At 49.8% G+C, this 22482-nt stretch overlaps 1 long non-coding RNA gene across 2 annotated transcripts in view; it reads right to left on the minus strand.

Annotated features, from left to right (window-relative positions):
- The window catches only part of LOC110256730, a 53901-nt gene that overhangs the window by 10095 nt on the left and 21324 nt on the right, over window positions 1-22482 (minus strand). Inside the window, exon 3 of one of the 2 annotated variants that reach the window (XR_002338641.1) lies at window positions 2780-2932. This is a non-coding gene — a long non-coding RNA (uncharacterized LOC110256730). Of the gene's footprint in view, window positions 1-2096; window positions 2933-22482 lie in introns of those variants that run through there. The other variant, XR_002338640.1, reaches the window with a different exon arrangement.

Here is a 22482-nt window from a genome sequence, read left to right on the forward strand (position 1 = left end):
GGAAGCTCTATTGATTCATCCCACCAACTTTTGAATCATGGTCTGTGTTTAAGACAGGAGAGGTGAGTATCGATAAATTATTGTTAAAGAAGTGAAACAAAAATGTTTGGAAGTACCATTGTGGCTCAGAGATAATGAACCCAACTGGTGTCCACGGGGACGTGGGTTTGATCCCTGGCCTGGCTCAGTGGGTTGGGGATCTGGCATTGTGGTGGGCCATGGCAGGTCACAGATGTGGCTCAGGTCTGGCGTTGCTATGGCTGTGGTGTAGGCTGGCAGCTACAGCTCCAATACAACCCCTAGCCTGGGAACTTCCATATGGCTCTGTGTGGCACTAAAAAAAAAAGCCAAAAATGTTCAATGAAATAGTATACATTCTATACCACGATGTCGCTGTCAAGAGAAACAGTAGACCGTGGTGGTCAAAAGCTGGGCCCTGCAAACAGGCTGCTTGCACATAAATTATGAGACGTATGACATTGTCAGTTTCTCTGTACCTCAGTTTCCCTGTCTGCAAAATGGGAGTAATATTACCCACCTCACCACGTTGTAAGGATTAAATAAATTAATACTTGAAAAGCACTTGGATAGTGCCTGGCACCTAGTAAATACTTTATTCAAAGTACTTTCTGAATGACTGCAATGTGCCAAACACTGGTCTTGGCTCTCATAACACATCAGTGAACAAAATAGACAAAATTACCTGCCTTTGTAGTGTTTGTACTGTTGCTTACCTTCTAACGATAACTATTATTAGTTTTAAATGAGCTATTATTACATAAATAATGTTAACATCATTTTAAAATTATTATTATTTTTTTGGCTGCCTGCATCATGTGGAAGTTCTCAGGCCAGGAACTGAACCCATGCCACAGTAGTGACCCAAGCCCCTGCAGTGATAACCCTGGGTTCTTAACCTGCTGTGCCGCAAAAGAACTCCCTCATTATTATTTTAAATAATCTGTTATTATTTAATAAGTCTGGCTCTGCTGATCTTGAGGGGGCACAAAGCAGAGAAATAGTTAACCCTCTGAGTTGGTCCAAGGACATTTCCTGTGGTTTTAGAGGTGACTGGGTGATTTTATTTTAAACCCCCATTGGGTTTGGGGATGGGACTTGAGGCTATTGATAACTTACCAGCCTTGAGGCAGATGGACTGAAAAGCTGGGGAGCAATGGGGCTTATAGTATCATGGATTGGGGAGCCCAGCCATCAGCAGCCAAGTGGGCAGAGAAAACATAGGGGTGGAGGGTAGGGGTGGTCTGCATCCTTGGGCTGAGAGGATGGCAGGTCTTTTTCTGAGAATCCTTAAAGTCTGGCCCGGAGTAGGTGGCTAAAGTTGGTAAGAACTAACATGGTAAGTGAACTTGGCATTGGGACAGGGGAGGAAATCAGCCACAGCTTCTGGCAGCCTTGACTAACTGCTAAAAACAGGGTTCCAGCCATGGGATCAGATGCTCCTGGGCCCCAGAGGCTTCTAGGAACTCCCACCCCAACCTTGGCCTCCCTGCCCTGCCCCTGAGCCCCGGCACACACCTGTTCAGGAGAGAATGACTTTTGATTTGTCACCTGTCATGCTGCCTGCCTGCTCCAGAAGGTAGGGAGGGCCCCGGAAGCCCTGTGGGAAAACTGAAGCTGCTATGAAGATTAGAAGGGGGGGGTGCAGGGGAGGCAGGTGTGCCTGGGGGAGCCCCAGGATCAGGTGTCAAGCTCTCACGCTCTCATTGTCCAGAGACGGAAGGAGCCTCTGGCTGACAGCAGGGATGTCAGGTGTCCAGCTGGGCAACCCCCTCCCCCATGCATGCAGGGTGTTGTGACTTGTGGCCCTGTAGAGTGTTTAATTTGTAGTAAATGAGGGCCCGAGAGAGAGTTCCTGCTCTGGCTCAGAGGGTTAAAAATCTAACATGGTATCCATGAGGATGCAGGTTCCATCCATGGCCTCACTCAGTGGGTTAGGGATCTGGCATCGCTGCAGCTGTGCATAGGCTGCTTCTGTGGGGTAGGCCAGCCACTGCAGCTCCAGTTCAACCCCTATCCCAGGAACTCCATATGCCATAGGTGCATCCCTTAAAAAAAAAAAAAAAAAAGGAGGGCCTGAGAGTGCTCTGGGACTGTTTTGTTTAGAAATACACACTTCAAACCTCCAGTTAATGGAAAGTATCTTTGGCTCAGGGGGATAAGGGGGAATCCTGGCCCACTGGTAGCTGATCCCTGCATATGTGCAAATATGGCCTCCTGCACCCAGGACACGTCTGCTTTGCATGTCTGCGTCCATCTCTGGGTGGATCTGTGTGTGGTGTGTGTGAGCCTGTGTACACACATGAGTATGCTTTGTGTGTCGGGTTGTGGTGGGCAGGAAGGAGCTCCACAGAGCAAGTCAGGACATGTAGATTCCCTGGGGTGTCCTTCCAGTTAGGCCTCTCACAGAGCGAGACCTTAGGGTCTGTCCCTTCTGTTCTTGGGGCCTCCCCTGACACAGAGCCTGTTAGTCAAGCTACCTTGGCTGGTGCTGGTGACCCCGAGCGAGCTGGGTTCTCTATGCGGAGGCCTGGGTTCTCTATGCGGAGACCCACTCCATGCATCAGCATGGGATGCACCCCAATTGGTCCCTTAGCATGGACCTCAGGCGCCATAGACCTGACACTGCTGCCCCTGCGCCTGGCCACACCCTCTCAACCTGGCTGCTCCAAGGATAGGAAGAGAAGCTCTTCCAGCCCACAGGCCCACCCAACCAGGAGCCAGGCTAGGAAATCAATCAGTATTCAGTGCTCAGCCTGACCTGGTCTCAGCCTGCTCTGTTGGAGTCAGCCTCCAGGCTCCTTGACCTCATGGTGAAAAAATGCTGTTTCTAGAGAAGCTTCCCAGCATGGATGTTAGCAGGGAGGGGGTCGAGTGTGGTAGCCATCCTTGAATCCAGTTGGCCAAGCAGGATCTGCAGAAACAAAAAAATCCATGCCGCCTACCCATTTCTGCTCAGACTTCCTCTGTCTCTATCTCTCCCTCTCATACTGTGCTAGTTGTCCTATTGGACAAATTCTAGAGCAAATGCTGTCCAGTGGAACTTTCTGCAATGATGGAAACATTCTCTGTACATGCTGTCCAATATGATAGCCACCAGCCACATATGGCTATTGAGTACCTGAAAGGTGGCTTAGTGTGATTGAGGAACTGGGTTTTTAATTTCATTTAATTTTGGAAAGCACAGCTCTAGTACACCAATTCCTACAGAAGGAGCTAAAAATGCATCATCTAAGATGCATGCTTGATGCTATACCAAAGCCACAGTCCTTCCATGTCCATCCTGACTAGAGCCTCAGAGCAACTCTGCCAGGCCAGGGCAGGAACTACTAACCCCACTGCACAGAGGCTCTCCCCCATTAGCAGGCAGGGAAGTGGGGCTGGAGCCCATGTCTTCTTGTTCTAGAAGCAAGGCTCTCTCCATCACTACCCTCTTCCCAACAGAACTTCAATCGGCCACTGAGAATCAAAAACAATGACTGATGCTAGAATTTCAGGCCCAGGTTTGACCTTGTAGATAAGAGGTTTTAGGAGTGGTATTGGAACTTACACTGCTCCCTCTGTTTGTAGACAAGACAAGGAAATATCGCTATGTCTGGGGGACTTGTATGCCAGACACTGTGTTAGGTTCTTTACAAATGTTATTTCCTTTGCCTTCACAATATTGGGTATTATTCCCCCCATTTTACAGATGAGAAGATAGAGGCTCAGAAAGGTAGCTTGAATTGTCCAAGGACACACAGCAAGCAAGTGGCAGAACTGGGCTTTGAACTAGGCAATTCGTCTCTAAAGTTCTCTCTCCCACTACCAGCTGGCTTGGGATGAAGGCCTGACTTAGAAGAAAGTGATGGTGTGAGTCAGACAGCCCTCTGAACTGGGCCTCCACTCTGTGCAGATCTCTGAGGTTTCTCTGGGCAAAAAGGACAAGGTCCCCTGAGTCCTGGCCCTGGGAACCTGCTGCCTTGGCTCAGGAAACAGACGCAAGTGAGTCAATTAATGGCCATGAACAAAGAAAAGGGACTGGAGTGGCCCAGGTGAGCCAGGTTGGGGTTGATCCACCTGGAAAGGCTTCTCCTAAGAAAAAAGGATCTAACTCAGTGATTCACCTGCATTTGAGGCTTTTATTCATTCAGCATCTCCAAGGGCAGCTTTCTGACCAATTTCTGTTTCAAGTATCAAAGTATCCCAAATTCAGTGGCTTAAAACAATGACAGTCAGTCGTTTACTTGTTCATGACTGTGCAGCCTGGGCAGGGCTTGATGGAGACAGCACACATCTGCTCCCCAGGGCACCAGTTTTATCTTCTAAAGCTCCTCCCCTTGATGCTCGACTCACTGCCTAACTAAAATGCACCCACCAAATACACCTATGCCTCGGAGCCTCTGTCCACTCTATTCCCTGCCCGGCATGCCCTTCTTCCAGTTGTTCATCTGGCCAATCCTTGCCAGTTCTCCTCCTCCCCAGGGCCTTTCCCTCCCCCTTCTCCCACATCTGGTATCCTCTGCTCTTCCCTCCAGCCATTCATAGGTCACAGTGGCTCACCTGGATGGTGGAGGCAGGTTGAGTTTTCTCAGCAGCCCCGAGAGAAAGACCACGCAGGGGCCTGGCCTTGACAATGACAGTGGGCCCCAGTGGTCAAATACAAAGGCTCTGGAGCCAGGCTCTGTGGTTCAAAGCCCACATCCAACTTAACTTTTTGTTACCTCCGTTTTCTCATCTATAGAGTGGTGATAAAACAGTACTTAGCTCCTGGAGTTCCCATGGTGGCTCAGGGAAATGAATCTGACTAGCATCCATGAGGATGCAGGTTCGATCCCTGGCCTCACTCAGTGGGTTAAGGATCTGGCGTTGCCATGAGCTGTGGTGTAGGTTGCAGACGTGGCTCAGATCTGGCACTGCTGTGGCTGTAGTGTAGGCCAGAGGCTACAGCTCTGATTCGAATCCTAACGTGGGAACCTCCATATGTGCAGATGTGGCCCTAAAAAGAAAAACAAACAAACAAACAGTACTTAGCTCCTAAGTTTGTTGTGAGAGTTCAGTGAGAAGATGACATGGAAAGCAGCTGTGTCTGATGCAGAGTGAATGCTCCTGAATTGCCCTTATTATTATTAATACACGCTCCTCTTTGGCCTGGCTGTGGACATCTGACTCCCTCATAAGCTGGGACTGCATCTCGGCAGGAGAGAACCAAGGCTGACCCCACTGTGACTTCAGTCACTCCTCCCTCCATCCCTCCCTCCTCCAGCCATGAGGTCAGCTGGAGCCACAGTGTGAAGTATCACAAGGTGCCCTGCAGTTGAGCTCCCGGTCCCCAGCCCCCTGTCAGTGCCTCCAGGCCTGAACCTGCCCAGCCACAGACCTCAGGCCGTCTGAGAGGTGTCAGAAGGAGGCCACCGTCCTCTGTCCTCTGTGCCACAGAGAAGGAAGGGCATGCCACCTCCCACTCCTGGCTGGGCACTGCTCTTTCCTCTCTCCTGAGAGGTCTGGCAAGGGGGCTATTGAACAGAGCGAGGCCTGGCCCCTTTCTAAAATCGGACTGGTGGCTCAGTGTTAAGCTCACACCATTTGTCACAGGGTCCTGAGCTGAGTTTAGGGACTGTCAGCCTCAGAGTATGAGATGGGCCTAATGTCTAATCAGTCATTTTTGTGGTCCCTTTCTTTTCTTCATTCCACAGAGCTTCCTGAGCACCTACCAGGGTACCAGAGACTGTTTTAGACACTGAGGATACAGAGAGAGCAGGACTGATAAAAATGGACCCCAAAAGAAGTGTCCCACACCTGTGAGTGGGCAGCCACTTTGTGCTTGTGAGTTCTGGGGGTGCTGTTTGATCCCCTCCTTCACATCTACCTCTGTTTGGCACAGGGGCTGAACATAAGCTTAGGACTCCACCACAGTCTGATCCCAGTCTGGTTGTGCCTCTTACTCATTGAGTAGCAAGTTGGCCAACTCTCCAAGCCTCAGTGTTCTCTGCAAAGTGGGACTACAATTAGAGGGGGCAAGTGTAAGGAGCCCCTGCCAAGGATCTAGAACTGTGGCAGAAGCTTCTTAGCAACAAACGGCCTTTGCCCCCCTCTGCCATCATCACCATCAACTACCAACTCCTTGGGCTGGAATCTTGCCCCTCCTTCTGGCTTCCTGGGCTGGACACGGTATTGATGACACTAGCCAAGTCACCTTCTGGACCCGGAGGATGTCGGAGACCTTTCTTGTGAGCCATTTGCCCCCTGATGCTGGGGTCACAGAGGTCTTAAAACCTGAGATCAGAGAAAGAAGAGGAGGAGGGTGACAGGGGCCATATATCAGGGGCCTGTCCCAGCTGTTAGCAGGGATTCCTTCCCAGCCGAGGACAGATGGACTGGCCTCCCAGAGTCAGGATCTGCTGGGCACCTGGGGTGGGAGCCGACACCAAGGTGAGGAATTCATGTGACCCTATCATCTCCCATCAGGAGATTCCCACGCTCTTCTCCCTGCAGCCAGGAAATGAAGTGATAGATCCTTCTGAGGGGCAACTGCTGACAGGCCCTTCTGTAACATTGCTTTAGAACTGACAGTCCTGTCTCCTTCCAAAAGGGGCTAAGGGACTTTTCAGACCTTTATGGGACACCTGCCAGCTAACCAGGCCTTCCTGCCTTCACACTAGCATGGAATCCCCACAAGAACCTCCATTTCAGCAATAAGGAAACTGAGGCTCAGAGAGGCAAGGTAACTTGCTGATGTAACCCAGCTAGTCCAAGGCAGAAGAGCATAAGAAACTTGGTTCCTCTGACTGTTAATTTTCATTTTTTAAAATATTATTTATTTATATTTTTTGGCCACGACATGCAGTGGCTTGATGTGGGATCTCAGTTCCCAGACCAGGGACTGAACATGGGCAGCAGTGGTGAAAGTGCCGAATCCTAACCACTAGACCACCAGGGAACTCCTGTGACTGTTGCTTTTTAAATGTAGATATGACAGAACAACAACAAACAAAACCATAAACCTATCAAAGGACAGAGAAACAATGTTAGAAGGAGAACCTTCTAGGAAGAGGATATACGTAATGCCTTTATAATGTTGATGAATTATTTCAACATTTTCTGGAGGGATAAGAAACCAGGAATAGCTTAGACCTTTAGGAAGAGAAACTGAAATGGGGGAAGGAGCAACGAGAGAATTTTACTTCTCATTTCTGGGTCTTCCTGCAGCATTTGAACTATTTTCCACATGCAGTTAATAAGCAGAAACAAGCAGTCATCGAAGTGATAGGAGTAAGGATCATTTTTCATTTCCTTCTTGATTTTTTTCTGAAATAAAAAAGGAAATAGGAGTTCCCATTGTGGCTTAGCAGAAACGAATCTGACTAGTATCCATGAGGACACAGATCCGATCCCTGGCCTCACTCAGTGGGTTAAGGATCTGGTGTTGACGTGTGACCTGTGGTGTAGGTCACAAGACACAGCTCGGATCTGGCATTGCTGTGGCTGTGGTGTAGGCTGGCAGCTGCAGCTCCAATTTGACCTCGAGCCTGGGAACCTCCATATGCCTCGGGTATGGCCCTAAAAAGAGCAAAAAAGTAGAAATATATTTCTTAAAAAAAAATTAGATAAGCTGATAAAAAAAAAATTAGATAAGCTGATAAAAAGCCTCCCAAAATTTCATAAATACATTTATTCATACAACCAAGAACTCTTTGTAGGGAAGACTGGAGGGAGTAATTATACTTAAAAGCTGGGCTGAACCAAGATTTTTGTGACTGAAAGCAGGATACAGTTCTCTGATATCTGTATTGAAGCTGCTGTCGTCAATAATTAAAAATGGAAAAACTAAAACCGAGGCTAATGTGGTTTCTGGAACCAAACATTTCATTTCACTTCGAGCTCCATGCCTGAAATGGAGCCTGGAACACAGTAGATGCCAAAAAAAAAAAAAAAAAAAAAAAAAAAAAAAAAAAAAATCCATTGGTCAATGGATAATTGTCTATTGCATTCACTGGCTTCTAAAGCAGGTACCCAGCAGGTACCTGTTAATGGAAACCAATACTAAAATGCTATCAATCCCAACCACTACCCATGGACCCCAGCCGTGGGGACACGGATGGGCATGGTCAGCACTGGGCTGGGTTGTGAGATGCTGAGCTCCCCTCCCCCACAAAGGGAATGAGTCACCTGGGGAATTGACTCCTGTCATGGTCCAGAGTCTGGGAGTGGTGAGCACAGGCAGGGCTTCCCTTCCTGAAAGCTCTTTCTATACAGTGCACGGAGGACGTGTGGACTCAGCCTCATTCAATATTTACTGCCGTTTCTCAGCCTATGCACCCTCCTCCCAGCACATACAGGTGTGCAGAGGCTCAGACTGAAACACCCATTCTCACATCTCTCTAGGAGCCAGGATCCAACCCCCACAGGATTCCCTTCCTCAGACCCAGGAGATGAAATAGCATCCAGAACACCGTAGGCACACCCTTGCTTCAATGGCAGCATAGCTCCCCCTGAGTGCACCATCTTCCTTCAAACCAGAGTTTTCAACTTGCCGCTCGGAACAAAGCCCCAAAATCACCCCATCACCCAGGCCTATGGCCTCAGTCTCCAACCCCCTCCCGCGATCCAGTCACCAGTCACCAGGTGTCAAGAGCTCTTCCTCCACCAGGCCCACATTTCCATCCCCTCCAATCTTACTGGCAGCCCCCTCCCCAGGTGGCCAGCAGCCATCTCATGCCTCGACCACTGCAGCAGACTCTTAACCTGCCTTCCTGCTCCCAAACCCTCTATCTCCTATCCAGCCTGCACAGGGATGCAGTGGAGTCAGAGTAGAGGACCGTTTTTATCCATGCCCAGTCATACCTAGAAACAGCCGAGAGCGTCCAGCTGCCTTTAGGATGGAGTCTCACTTGCTCACCAGCATTCATGTTTAACTTGACCAGCATCTAAATCCTACTCACTCTGGACCTGGTACTATTTAGTCCAAGTGCTTGCAAATACGGGCACATTTCAGCCTCAGGAAATGAGGTTGGTACAATTAGGATCACTGTTTTGCAGATGAGGAAATAGGCATGAGAGATAAAGCAAATTGTCTAAGGTCACTTTCTCAGTAAATGACAGAAAACCAATTTGAACCCAACTAGTCTAGCTCAGGAGTCCTCATTCCTGTCTTTGGGCATCTGATGCTTGGACCACTACCCTGTAGAACCTTCCATAAGCTGGTGTCCTCCTCGGTTTCCCAATGCCCTCTTCCAAGCCCTGGGACTCATCAAACTGACAAGCATGACTGTCTTCTGCTCCTTTCCTTCCCAGGATGTGTTTGTTCTATGTCCCTCCAACGTGGAATATCACTCCCCATCTCCCCCACTGTCTGGTTCTTGCCCTGTCAAGGCTAAGCTCGGCCCATTTCCCTGACCCCCACCCTCTAACCTCAGTCATCTATACCTCCTGTGACTTGCCCTCAGCCCTCACGTGTTGTTCTTGTCCACAGTCCATATTGCCAACCCTCTCGTGGAGTCCAAATAGACCTATCTTCCCTGTTCCTCTGGGGCAAAGAGAGAGCATGTTGCAATTCTCGGTTCTCCCCTAACAACCCATTGCCAGAGGGAGCGGGGAGAACAGAGGGAGCTGGTGAGATTAGACCAATAATGAGGCAATGACAGGAGGGGTGGGTGTGGGCTCCCTGGAGGTGGTGGACATGCGCCAACTCATCAGGCCCTGCAAGGAGCAAAGGGAAGGTCCCCAGGACTAGCCACCCTCTGCTTCCCTGTTCCACCTCACGATATTTCCATCGCTCCTCCTCATAAATTTCCTGGCCTCCTGATTCCTATCTCGGGCATTTGGGACTGAAATGCTTTCCCCAAGGTGTTTCCAAGCCCAATCCCTGTTGTCTTCATGGTGCAGCTCAATAATCACTCCTCTTAGAGGCTTTTCCTTTTTTTTGTTTTGTTTTGTTTTGTTCAGCCACATCCTTGTCATGTGGAATTTCCCGGGACAGGGATCAACCCTGAACCACAGCAGCGACCCAAGCTGCTGCAGTGACAACTCCCAATCTTTAATCTGCTGTACCACAAGGGAACTCCTCAAGGCTTTTCCTGACTCTGCTCTCCCCAGTGTTTCTAGTCTCTCCTCCTTCTTCTTCTCTCTCTCTCCCTATTTTATTTTATTTTTCTTTCTGGTATGTAGTTTTCAGTTCCCAAAGATCTTTACTTCTTTCCCTGTTGCTGTTTGTGGTTCCCACTCTCCATTTAGACAGATCTTCCTTATTCACCTCTGAATTCTAGTAATTTGCACAGGCCCAGCACATCGTAGGTCATTAAGAATTATTTATTTAATGAAAAATGAATGAAGGGTCAAACAAGAGAACCTTGTTTGCAGTGGACCAACACAATCACGCATAGGCTTGTGCCTCTCCCCTGCCACTTTGCCTGGGAAAGACCATCTGTGCCCAAACGTAGCTGTAACACCAAATCTCCCCCAAATGAATGCCTTCAGCAAGACCCCAAAGAGACACTGTAGGCAGATCTGGAGCAGTCAGCGCACAAGGACTGGGGATAAGGGTTTCCAACTTCAGTGGAGTGAATTTTTTGAGTTTTCTGATGTAAATCTTTAAAATAGGTAGGTTATTTTGACCACTGTGGTAGGCAGTGGTAAGTTTAATATAGGCATAACTACCTTAGGGGTCCCCAGAAGTAAGCAAGAATCTGTCTTATTGGAAGGTTCAAAGATACTAACATAAAAAACTCCTCAGTTCTAAGTTCTTGTCTTAGATCAGAATATCAGTGAATGATGTTTGATCACGTCATTCTTATTGGGGGAGGGGGGTCGTATGTATAGAAGAGACCCTAAGGAGAGGCAATATTGATACCCTTTAACCTTTAATCAAGCTGTTTCTATGTGCCAGGCACTTGTCTGAGACACTTACATATAGAAACAGATCTAATCCTGACGCTGCCCTGTAAGAAAGGAACAATTGTAATTCTCAGTTAACAGATGTGGACTCTGAGATACAGAGAGGGTAAGCAACTTGTCTAAGGAGACATAGCTAACCAGTGGATATGACAACAATAGTAATTCTTTCCAAATACTCCATTGGCTTCCCTTTGTTTCCCACCCTCTTTCTGTCAGGCTGTGACTAGTTCTAGCCCAAGAAATAAGAGTGGAAGGGATATCTGTCACTTCCAAGTGGAGACAGTGAAAAGCCCAGGCAGGATTCTCCAGTATCTCCTTTCCCCCAACATGAAAGGGTGGAGGTGTGCAGATGGCACCTCCAACCATCTGGTCCCTAAGTGACTGTGTAGAGCAGAGTCCCCCCACTGCCCACATGTGACATACAGCATGGAAAGAAATAAACTTGTATTGTGTTAACCACAGAAATTTGGGGGATTGCCCATGTATCCCCTAGTCAATCAGCAATGTAATCAAGGCTTAACCCAGCTCTGAATTCTGAGGCTCAATGCTTAGACTCTCTGGGTATGACTCTTACCTAGTAATGGCCACCAAGAACAAATTGGGCTGCTTCTCTTCTTCCCCTGCATGCCACAAATTTGGAAGGGACATATTTCGTGGAGCCCCTGGGCATCTTAAAGACTTCTTTAGTAACAGTGCTCTGTCTGTGTGGTTCTGCTGGAACCCAAGACCCAACCTGGCCAGTAAGAGCACTGAATCCTCCTGGCCCCAGTGACTGTGCACATGACTCCAGTTGATGCAGAAAGGGAAAATCCCAGGGCTTGTGTGAGATCTACCAGGACAAGAATCACTCTCTTTGGCTCATCCTTATGGGGTGTAGGCCTGCGCGAATAGACAATTTGCCAAACCCCATGGTGAGTACTGAGCTGAAGAACAAGATCTGAAGGTGCCCCCCTGACCACTGGATTCAGCTGTGTCTGAGACTAGCTCTACCCAAAGCAGTTCACATAGAAATTTTCTGTCACTTGCAGCCAAAAGGTTCTGAGTGGGATGTCACTGTCCCCTCTGCCTCTGCCATGCTGTAGAGCACTGGGGGGCGGGGGGCGGGTTCTGGATGGAGGCAGAGAAGATGCCTTGGGACCCAGGTGACCAGGAGCAGGGGGCACCATTAACAGTCAGAGAGACATCTGGAAGAGATGGTGGGCTTAGGCACAGCAGGGCTGGGGTGCTGGCAAGATGCCTGGATAGAGGTACCCAGCAGGTGGAGAAGGAACAATGGAGGCCAATCTAGAGCGTGCTAGAGCCTCTGCTCCAGAAAAGGGAGACGGCAGCTGAATGTGTGGGAGGATGTGCAGCTATGGGGTGGCGGGGAGGGAGGCCAGAAAGAGAACAGAGAAGAGAGTGGAGGCCAGACCTTAAGGAGTGGGGACCTCACCGCAATGAGACAAAGAGTTAATTAAGTAGAAGGTATGTGGCCAGGGCCAGCTCCTGAACTAACCTCTCCCTCAGTTTCTTTTTCTGTTAAATGGCTTCACAGTCTCCCTGTGTTGGACCACAGAGGATGGGGGATTCAGGGCAGCCCACCTCTGAATGCCAGAGCTTGGCGAACTGGAGCTGGTATTAATTAAATGGGAGAACAGAGGTCGAGGACCCAGTTGGCTGTGAAAGGAGTGGCATTTCCAGGAGGGGTTGCTTCCTTCCTGGTGTTCCCTGAACTCAGCTCTCACAACCCATTGTACTGAAATTGCCTTTTGCCACCTGGAGCCCCTTATGTGGGAGCCGGGACCTGTTCTCTTTGTGTCCCAGGGCCCGGCTGGCACAGAGCAGGCACGGTTGTGGGGAGGGGGCAGTTCTGGGGGCTCACTGTCCTGCTGACTTTACAGAGGAGGAGGGGGCAAGGCCCAAGAAGAAGTTGTGCAACTTGTCTCCTAAGAAGTCACTGGTGCTGTTGGGCCTTACTGGGTTGCAACTGCCCCGTGTGTCCCTGTCCCTCCAAAGGTCACTGCCTACCACCAGCAAGTGAAGGGAAGTGGGAGACAGGGGAGTATCAGGCTGCACCTCTCACTGAGTTTCCCAAGGGCAGATCTGACTCTCCTGTTCAGGCCCTTTCACGACACGTCACCAGCTGGCAGGTAGCCAAGGCTGCCACCACCTCAGTTTGGTGAGGGTTGTTATCTCCAACTACTGGAAGAATTTGGCACCTTTGGCCTCCTTTCATCTCTCCCCTGGCAGGCTGAGATGCCCAAAATGGTAGCTGGGCTCATCCCCAGAAGAGTCACCCACCTACAGGGGGTGGTGGCACCAAGGGCACTTCCCCAAGGCAAGCCCCCAGGGAACCTGCATCTTGATGATACCCCCTGGGGCCTGAGGAGAGATGTGGGAGGGTTCATCTGATGTAGGCTTGAGGGATCCCTCTGCCCCTTGTACAACCTTGCCTGTCCTGAGGCCCTGCATTCCATCCCGGGGGTTGTTGTGAGTCCTCTTTTAAGACAAAAATACTCCCAGGCTGGGATGCATTCACTGCAGGGAATAAAAACAAACCCCACAGCCCTGGGGATACAGGGAGAACTGGGACTTGCAGGAAGAGAAGCTGCAGAAAGGGAAGGAATGGGAAAGGACCTTGGCAGGGGGGTGGGGCTGAGCACCCTCCTTCCTTTCTCCCCTTCCTGACTCCATGCCAGGTGCTGGGTCAGGTGCCAGGGACACCCAGTTTGTTCAGTCAAATCCCTTGAGGAGAGAGTGAGGTGAGACCCGCCCTCTTCATACTGGAGACCTGCAGAGCCTGGAAGAGAGGAAGGGGAAGCCAGGCACGGAGGCTCCCCCACCTTGCGTCCCTCCCCTGCCCCTCCCCCGCCTTGTAGCCCAGCCTCATCTCAGTGCAGAGAAGACACAGGCTGAGGATCAGTGCTCTGAGACCCTGGCAGGCTGACCACTTGGGAGAAGCCACTCCTGCCTCACCCCTGGATCCTCAGTCCGTAGGTGGAGGGGGATAATCTCTAGGGGGGGGGTGGTCCCTTCCAGCCGAGACTATCACAACCCATCTCAGCATCTCCTGACCCCCAGGAGATTTTGCCCTTCTTCCTGCACCCAAGTGATCCCCAGGGTACTGTCCTCCATGCCACCACAAGGGTAAGGGGGTAAGCTTTTCTTTTAGCATGGAGCCCCTCTCTGGAGCCAGGTAAAGCCTGACCCTCCCTTTTACCTAGAGCAGTGACTCAAAGTATCGCAGGAGGTGATTCTGATGCCACTTGTTTGAGAATCCCTGACCCAGAGAAGACTTAGGCTGGAATTTGCAGGGGGACTGGGTGTGGAGTGGGGACAGGGGAAAGGAAAGCCCTGTAGCCTGACTGGTGGCAGCAGGTGGCCTTCTCCACCGGAAGGAGCTGGCTCAGCTTCAGGGCTGGGGGTCTGGCCCTCCCCCCAGGCTGAGGATGCTCACGGTGGGCAGGACAGGGGGTGAGGCAGTCCACAGATTTCATAAGCTATTCAAAGGGATCTGAAATCCCAGAATACCAGAGTCTTTCTTCCGAAAAGATTTTAAGTTGTTGAATACACAATTAACTTTCAAGAGCATTCTCACCAGAAAAAGCCAAACCATACCAAAACAAAGGGAATAACAAGGAAAATTCTTCCCACGATGTCCCTAGTGCTAGACCCCTCCCCAGCAGCAGCCACTGTTATCTGTTTGGGGTTTGTCCTTCAAGAACTCTCTGTACATGTATTTGCACACAAAGAAATGCTTGGGTGTTTTTGTTTTTTGCTATTGTTTTTTAGGGTTCTTGGTTTTTTTGGGTTTTGGGGGGCGTTTTTTTTGGGGGGACATAGGCGCCTGCGGCATATGGAGTTCCCAGGCCAGGGATCAGATTTGAGCTGCAGTTGCCACCTAAGCTGCAGCCGCAGCAGCACTGGATCCTTAATCCACTGTGCTGGACCAGGGATCGAATCTGCCTCCCAGTGCTCCCAAGACACCGCCAATCCTGGTGCACCACAGTGGAAACTCCAATTGGGTGTTTTTACATAAACCGGATAATGGAGGGTCAATTATATTAAGGATCCATCACAGAGCTCCTCTTCTCAATTGTGTCACTGGTGTGGTGACTATTGGGGCAAGAGAAAAAACATGTTCACACCACATCAGAGCACCCCCCTTTCCTTGGGCCCTCCATACACCCCCAGTCATGCCTATCCACCCCAGCATGCAAGGTGCACACGCACTCTGAATTGAGGTTAATCTCCCCCGTCCTTGCCCTACATGGCACTCCCTGAACTACCAAGAGCCAGAGCGCAGAGGACCTGGGCCTCTTTGGCTCTAGGGCAGATACCCCATGGCCCCCAGGAGGCCCCCCTGGAACCCAAGAAGGGATGGGCATGGGAAAGCAGCATTGCCACTTAAGGAGCTGTGCCTGTTTGTCTGTTCATTTATCCTGAGTCAGAGTTCAAGGTTTTCCTCAGTCCCAAAGACCTCTGAAACCCCAAAAAAGGATGAAAACCACAGTTGTAAATTGATTGCCTCTTAATGGGGAAGAGTGTATTAGTAAAAAGTAATTCAGTTCTTCGTAGAGCACTTTCTAATTTACAGCTGCAGGCAGTAATGGCAGCCTCGCCCTCCCCTCAAGCTGGGGGTTGGGCTCAGGAAAGTGGGAGGAAAGGAGTGAGAGGGAGGAAAAGTTAACAGCAGGGGAGGAGTGAAGCGGATGAGCAACCCAAGGGAGAGCGTCCCCCCGCCCCCAAATCCCCGTCCTTCCCGGAACCTCAGAATGCAACCTTATTAAACAGGGTTTTTGCAGCTGTAATTAAGTTAAAGTGAGGTCATAGTGAAGTAGGTGGGCCCTTAATCCGATAGAAATGGTGTCCTTCTGTGAAGAGAAGAGCAGACACGGAGGTCACAGAGGGGACAGTGCCATGTGACTATGGAGGCAGAGACTGGCTTAATGCAAGCTAGGAACCCACAGGACTGCTGGCAACCACCAAAAGCTGGGGCAGGGGGAGAGGCAGGAAACAGCCTCAGGAACCAACCCTGCCTCAATCAACCTTGATTTGGAAATTCTAGCCTCCAGAACTTCGAGAATACATTTCTGTTGTTTAAGTCACCCAGTTTGTGCTACTTCATCATGGCAGACTTAGGACCTAACATACCAACATAGGGGTGGCCAAAGGCAGAGCTCATCAATGACTTCCAGGGAGACCCTGAAGCCCCCCCCCCCCCCCCCCCCCAGAGTCCCCAGCTCTTGGTAACAGAAAGGGCCAGGCCTCTTTGGGTCAAAGACTGGGCACTCTGTCCACCACCAGCTGGGGCTGTGTTCACTCAGGTGTGCGGGCAGCTCTCAGCCTGGAGAGACCTCCCCTAATAAACAGCAGAACCAAACACATGTTCCCCACCAGGACCCCGAATCACCTGCCACTTGGCAGTGAGAGGACGTCAGCCCAGTTCCTGGCTGGCAGCGCTGACAGGCGCCCATCTGCTCCGGAAGTGCCCAGCCTGGGTAAACACAGCCAGGCTCTGCCTCCCACGGCTGACCAGCCGGGCCAGGCAGGCTGTGCGGAAGCCCTGGGCCTCAGGCCCTCTCAGGGTCACTTTCTACCCCAACCTGGCCATGGCTGATTGCCCCGTAGGAATGGCATTCCCTGGAAACTGGGAGGAAAGACGCGAGAAAGGAGGAGTGGGGGCTCATAATAGGACTCAGCCCACCTCCCAGGTCACTTCCTTGAATCCCTCCCTGCTGGGCCCAGGGTCACTGCCCCCTCCCACTCACCCTCCCCTCCGCGCTCACACCCACGTAAAGCCATCTGCCACCCTCGCCCCCTGGCAGGCACCACAGCCTGTGACTCAGCGCCCAGCCCTGAGGCTGCTCTGTGGGTGGCCGCTCCGGAACCTTGATGGGGAGGGAGATACTGGGCTCGGGGCCTGGGCTGGAGGTAGGGGTGAGGGCTGGGGGTAGGGAGACACGTGCAGACCCCAGGTGGCCTTTCCCAGGGCACCAAACTCTGACCACACTGCCTTCATCCGGTTCTTAAAGCAGACAACTCTCTAGCAGAGGTGTTGCCTAAAATGTAATGGTCTCATTAAAATGCACCTAATTCAGTTCCTTTTTTTCCTCCCAGTTCTGCCACCTGTTATCTAGGCTCTGCCCCCGGGCCAGATTGAGACCTGTTTCTCTAGTGTATTCCACCTCAACCTCATGTGCCACCCCCAGTTCCCCCTTGCAGCCCCTGGAACAGCCCTCAAGTGGATCAATTCCCTAGAGAGTTCATCTCCCTGAAGACTTGAGCAAAGGGCTTGATCCTAAGTGCTCGTGCCAAAGGAAGAGCGATAATGGTGAGACAGCAGGTGTCATTGTGGGGAAAGGAGTACATGAGGGTGGAGAATGTCACCCCTGCCAGTGACAGGACAGGGGGCTGGTCTGCACCCTTCTGCATCTTGGGAAGGTGGCTCCAGGTCTGCTTCTGAGTCACGAGGTCTTTACCTGTGTGTTATTTTCCCTCGGGGGGCCTCACCCCTGGAAATTGGCTCTGAGGGAAAAATCTGGAGGCTGGGCCTGTCCTATAGCTGGAAGACTGAAATTTGAAGCCTGGGGGTGAGGATAGGCCTGGAGGATCCAGCCCCTGGAGGCCTGAGTTCCCAGCCTGCAGGAGGCTGCTCTGGGAGCTATCTCAGCTCGCTCCTGCTGAGCCCCTTCCCAGAGGGTCCAGCCTCTTCCAGGGCCTCTCATAAGCTGTATGAGGGCTTAGCCACCTTGCCTCAAAGCTGACGGCAGTCCTCAGGATTCGGCCCATGTTCCCTCCCTTAGCTGGCAGACCCTGGAGCCTACCTCAGGAATCCCCTGCAGAGCCAGGCAGTGGTGCCCCACCTTCTTTTCCCAGCCCTGCTTCTTCCAAAACAAGCCCACAGCCTCTTTTCCTTTCATAGTGGTTGTTTTACTGCTGGGAACCACAAGGAAAAGACCGAGCCTAGCAAAAGCAACGAATCCTGGAAAGCTTCAAGAAATCTCAAAATTGCAGCAGGAAAAGTCTGAATGTGTTTGACTCCTGGCTTTGCAGTCACGTGTGAACTTGAGCAAGACACCTTCTCTGCGCCTCGGTGTCTCCAACTCCGAGTAGGGGATAACATGAGTATCTGCCCCAAAGGGCGGTTGTGAAGGTTCAATGAGGCAGAGAATTGTAAAAATACACAATTTGAGATAGTTAGTCTGGTTCCTTCCTTCATGGAAATGTTCGCATCTATTACTAGTAGTAATTAATCACAGTCACATTTATTATTCCTTTTGCATTTTCTGTGTCCACATACTGAGTGTCAGACATCGCCTGAGGATGTGCCTCCCCCAAGTCTATGTTCTTTTACCCCCGCCTTTCTTCCCACGCTTTTCCAAGGAACAGTTCAACACCCCCAGATGCGTGCCTCTGGGATATTGGAATATTTTCCAGGCTAATCCTCTCTGGGGGAGAGTCTCCCTGACACATAAAGCTGCTTCCCAGAGCAGGAAAGTGGGTAGAACGGCCCCAGCTGGAAAATCAGAGTTTGCGTTTCTGCACAACTTCTTCAGAATAATAGACTTGGAGGAACAACAAGAAAAAAGCTCCACTCAGACAGCAACAGTCTCCCAGCCTGCCTCATTCACAGTTGCAAGAGCCGTGATATTTCCTGCAGCCACACAGCAAGTTAGCAGCAGAGAGTCCGGCAACGCTAAGCACCTGCAACACGGCAGGTACTGTGCCCAACACGGCAGGTACTGTACCGTCCACGTCATAAACACCCATGGCACCCACACCATGCTCCCGGCACTGGTCAGAGCACTGGGGAGGTAGAGACGGAGAATGGCATTGACATTCTATGGAGAGAGATCAGCCCCCACACAAGTCAAAAAGGTCACTAGTGAGACTGATAAATGCTAAGAAAGAAATGAATCTGAGTTCTGGACGGAGCTGTGGGTGGATTTAGGGGAGGGATTCCCTTTATACTAGTATAGTCAGGGAGGCCTCTGAAAAGTGATAGGGCGCAGAAACTTGAAAGATTTGACATAAGTATATGAAGAGCTGAAGGAAGAAGCATGCAGCCAGAGAGAACAGCAAGTGCAAAGGCCCTGGGCCAGGAAGGAATGTGCTTGGACCTTCAAGGAACACAAAGGCCAGTGTGGCTGGAGCAGCGAGTGTGAGGGGCATTGGAGGAGGCAAAGAATTGAGGGAGGCAAGGGGCCTCATAGCCACAGTAATGAGCCTGAATTTTATTCTAATGGCAACAAGCGCCACTGGGCAGTTTTTAAGCAGGCCAATGACCATTATGATGTATCATGTACAAAGGTACTCAGGCAGCTGTGTGAAGAATGGATGGAAGGGGGGCAAGCAGCTGTGAGGAAGTTTCATTGGCCTGGACCACTGTGCCAGCTGTGGGGATGGAGGGAAGTGAAAGACAGACAAATACCTGATACTAACACGTGAAGCACTGAACCCTGGCCTAGCATGCACCAAAGGATACTCAACATACAGTTGGGGACCCGAGATGAAGGGGTGCTGGCAGCTAGATATATGGTCAGGATTAGGAGACTGGGGGCAGCTACAAGGAGTTGGGGAGCTACCTTTCTTGGGCTGAAGGCCACAGGAGGCCAAGAGCCCTGGTGGGATCCTGCAGGGACAAACTCTGGGGCTCCCACATCCTCCTTTCAGTTCCCTAATGGTCATGATGCTTTTCCATTCTTTTTCTTTCTTTCTTTTGGTCACGCCCACAGCATGTAGAAGTTCCCAGGGCAAGAATTACACCTGTGCCACAGCATCCACCCAAGACACAGCAGTGACAATGCCAGCACCCAAGACACTGCAGTGACAATGCCAGATCCCTAACCCACTGTGCCACAAGAGAACTCCATGCCTTTCCATTCTTAAAAGTGTAAGCCCACTCTCACTTTCAGAGCTACTATTTGTGACATATAAGTGTTTCAGAAATAAAAACCTGGAAGTAATTAGAATAAAAACAGCTTACTATATTCATTTGTGTATTTCAAAATTTTAACTTGTACATACGGGTGATGAAAATTGCAGAGTAGGAGTTCCCGTCGTGGCGCAGTTGTTAACGAATCCAACTAGGAACCATGAGGCTGAGGGTTTGGTCCCTGCCCTTGCTCAGTGGGTTAACGATCCAGCGTAGCGGCCCAAAAATAGCAAAAAAAACCAACAACAACAACAAAAAATTGCAGAGTACAACAGCACACAGCAAGAGATAACTCTTCCTCAACCCCATCCTAATCCTTAGAACATATTCTCTGCCCTCTACTCATTTTTAGTATTCCATAAATATTAGCATATACACATGTATACATTACACATCCTGTTTTTAAACACGGAACTAGCATAGTATACTGTTTTGCATCTTTTTTTCACCAAACCATATTTCTTAAAGATCATTTCATATTGGCCTATGAATCACTATTTTATTCTTTTTTGGTGGCTTCATGTTATGCCATTACAGAGTTGTATCCTATAGTAAAGTAGGTATTCAGATGGTTTCCAGGTTTTGGCTCATATAAACAAGGTAGCAACAAACATCTTCATATGTAGTTCTTTAGATTTTCCATTGGATAAATTTCTAGAAATGGACTTTCTAGCTCAAATAAAAATTATATATTCTTCTGTTTGAATAAATATTGACAATTGCTGTTTAGAGAAGTTGGACCACTCACTCCCCACTCTCTCTCACCCCCAGGTGACCCTAACAGCATCCCTTCACAACGTCAACACAAGGCATTGTCCAAATGTTTCATTTTTGCTAAGCTCATGACACCTGACAACTTGCAGTGTTTGGTATAAGCCCACTTTTTTTCAAAAATTAAAAATGAGGAGTTCCCTTGTGGTCCAGCAGAAATGAAATCTGACTAGTATACATGAGAATGCAAGTTTGATCCCTGGCCTCACTCAGTAGGTTGGGGATCCAGTACTGCCATGAGCTATGGGCTAGATTGCAGATGTAGCTTGAATCCCACGTTGCTGTGGCTGTGGCATAGGCCGGCAGCTGTAGCTCTGACTTGACCCCTAACCTGGGAACTTCTATATGCTGTGGGTGCAAACCTAAAAAGACAAAAACAAAAACGAACAAAGACAATGTTCAGTAATGCCCACTAAAATGAACAGTAAGCCCACTTTCATTGGTATGGCAGGTGTTATCACCCCCATTCTGCAGATCAGAGAGCTTAGTTTGCTAGCCCCAGGACAAAGCCAGTGTCTCAGCATTGCTGTGAACATAGAGATGACAGAGAGCACAGGCAGGAACAGGATAGGCAAGGCCAGGAGTGGGGAAGCTGGGGCCAGGCAAGGCTATGGTTGCCTCCACAGACACTCAGGCTCTGGCAATCAAGACTGCAGAAGGGAACATAGAGGTCAGAAGCCAAGAGACCAACCAATGGTCAGGTCTATAAACTTACTCTACTAAGACCAGGGACACAGTGCTGCCTCTTCTGTGCTTGAGCCTGGGCCAGCTTGGGCCCCGAATGTGGGTGTCAATGAGCCATATTAGGGCAATGGGAAGTAGGTCACTTGCTGGAGGAGTAGGGAATTTAGGAGCAGAGATAAGAGTGGATGTTGACATCTGGGACTCAAGGCCCAAGTTTCCTTTCTTCCCACCATGAACAGGTTGGCAGTTGCAAAGCAGGAAGATGCAGGCTCCATTAAAATTGAGAGAGAAAGGTCCTTGTCAATAAACCACAGTAGCCAAATGAACCTAAGTTTAGCATCACTCTCTGAGCCCATTTGAGAGCCTCTTGACTTTTCTAATGGGCTTTACTTCCGTGAACTCAAAGGTAATGGAATCAGCTTCAGAGAAAACAATGTTCTAAATAAAGAGATGCAATCAGAGCTGCTGACCTTTGACAGAAAACTCTTCTCATAGGCCTTGGACTTGAAGTAAGGAATGTGGACTTTGAGAGGGGGTGTTTGTGTGTGTGTGTGTGTGTGTGTGAAGATTTGAATTTCAGATGTGGTTAAAACCAGTGAGAAATTTCTAACATGTTACAAAGATTGGCCTATATAAAAACCAAAAGCAATAACAACAACAACAACAAAAACTTTTAAGAAAAAAAGTTAAAGTAAGGAGGGCAGGGAAAGCAAGCTATTTCAAAACTGACATTAGAGCCCATCCAGGTGTCAGGGGCCTTATTCTGAGACAGGATGCACAAAGGAGTGGGTTTCCAAAGCCCTCTTCCCAGACTCATGGCACAAGCCTGAGCAGCAATCTGAAAAACCCTCCATGGAATGATTCAAGGAGGGCAGGACCAGGCTCCCAAAGCAGGCTCATCCTAGAAGCTTGAGTCCATAAGGAGAGGACTTGCTAGGCACTAAAGATCAGAGTGAGGCAGTCATGAAGACCTTCAAGGGGGTCCCAGGGTATCAGCCCAGAGAAGCCCAGAGTGTGGGCTGAGGCCAGCACTATTGTTTGAGATACTGAAATTTCCAGTTGTTCATCTTCCTGGGTGAAGACGGTCTCTAGTCCTCTAATTTTCTGGAAACTTCCACGGTCTTCCAGGCCACCTACCCATCCTCCCATCCATTCCACTGTCTCAAGCAGCCAGTAAATAGAGCTTTTTTTGAGCCTAGGACAAATTGAAGACCATAAAA

Source organism: Sus scrofa, chromosome 14 (assembly GCF_000003025.6).
Source record: "Sus scrofa isolate TJ Tabasco breed Duroc chromosome 14, Sscrofa11.1, whole genome shotgun sequence".
Classification (NCBI taxonomy): Eukaryota; Metazoa; Chordata; class Mammalia; order Artiodactyla; family Suidae; genus Sus; species Sus scrofa.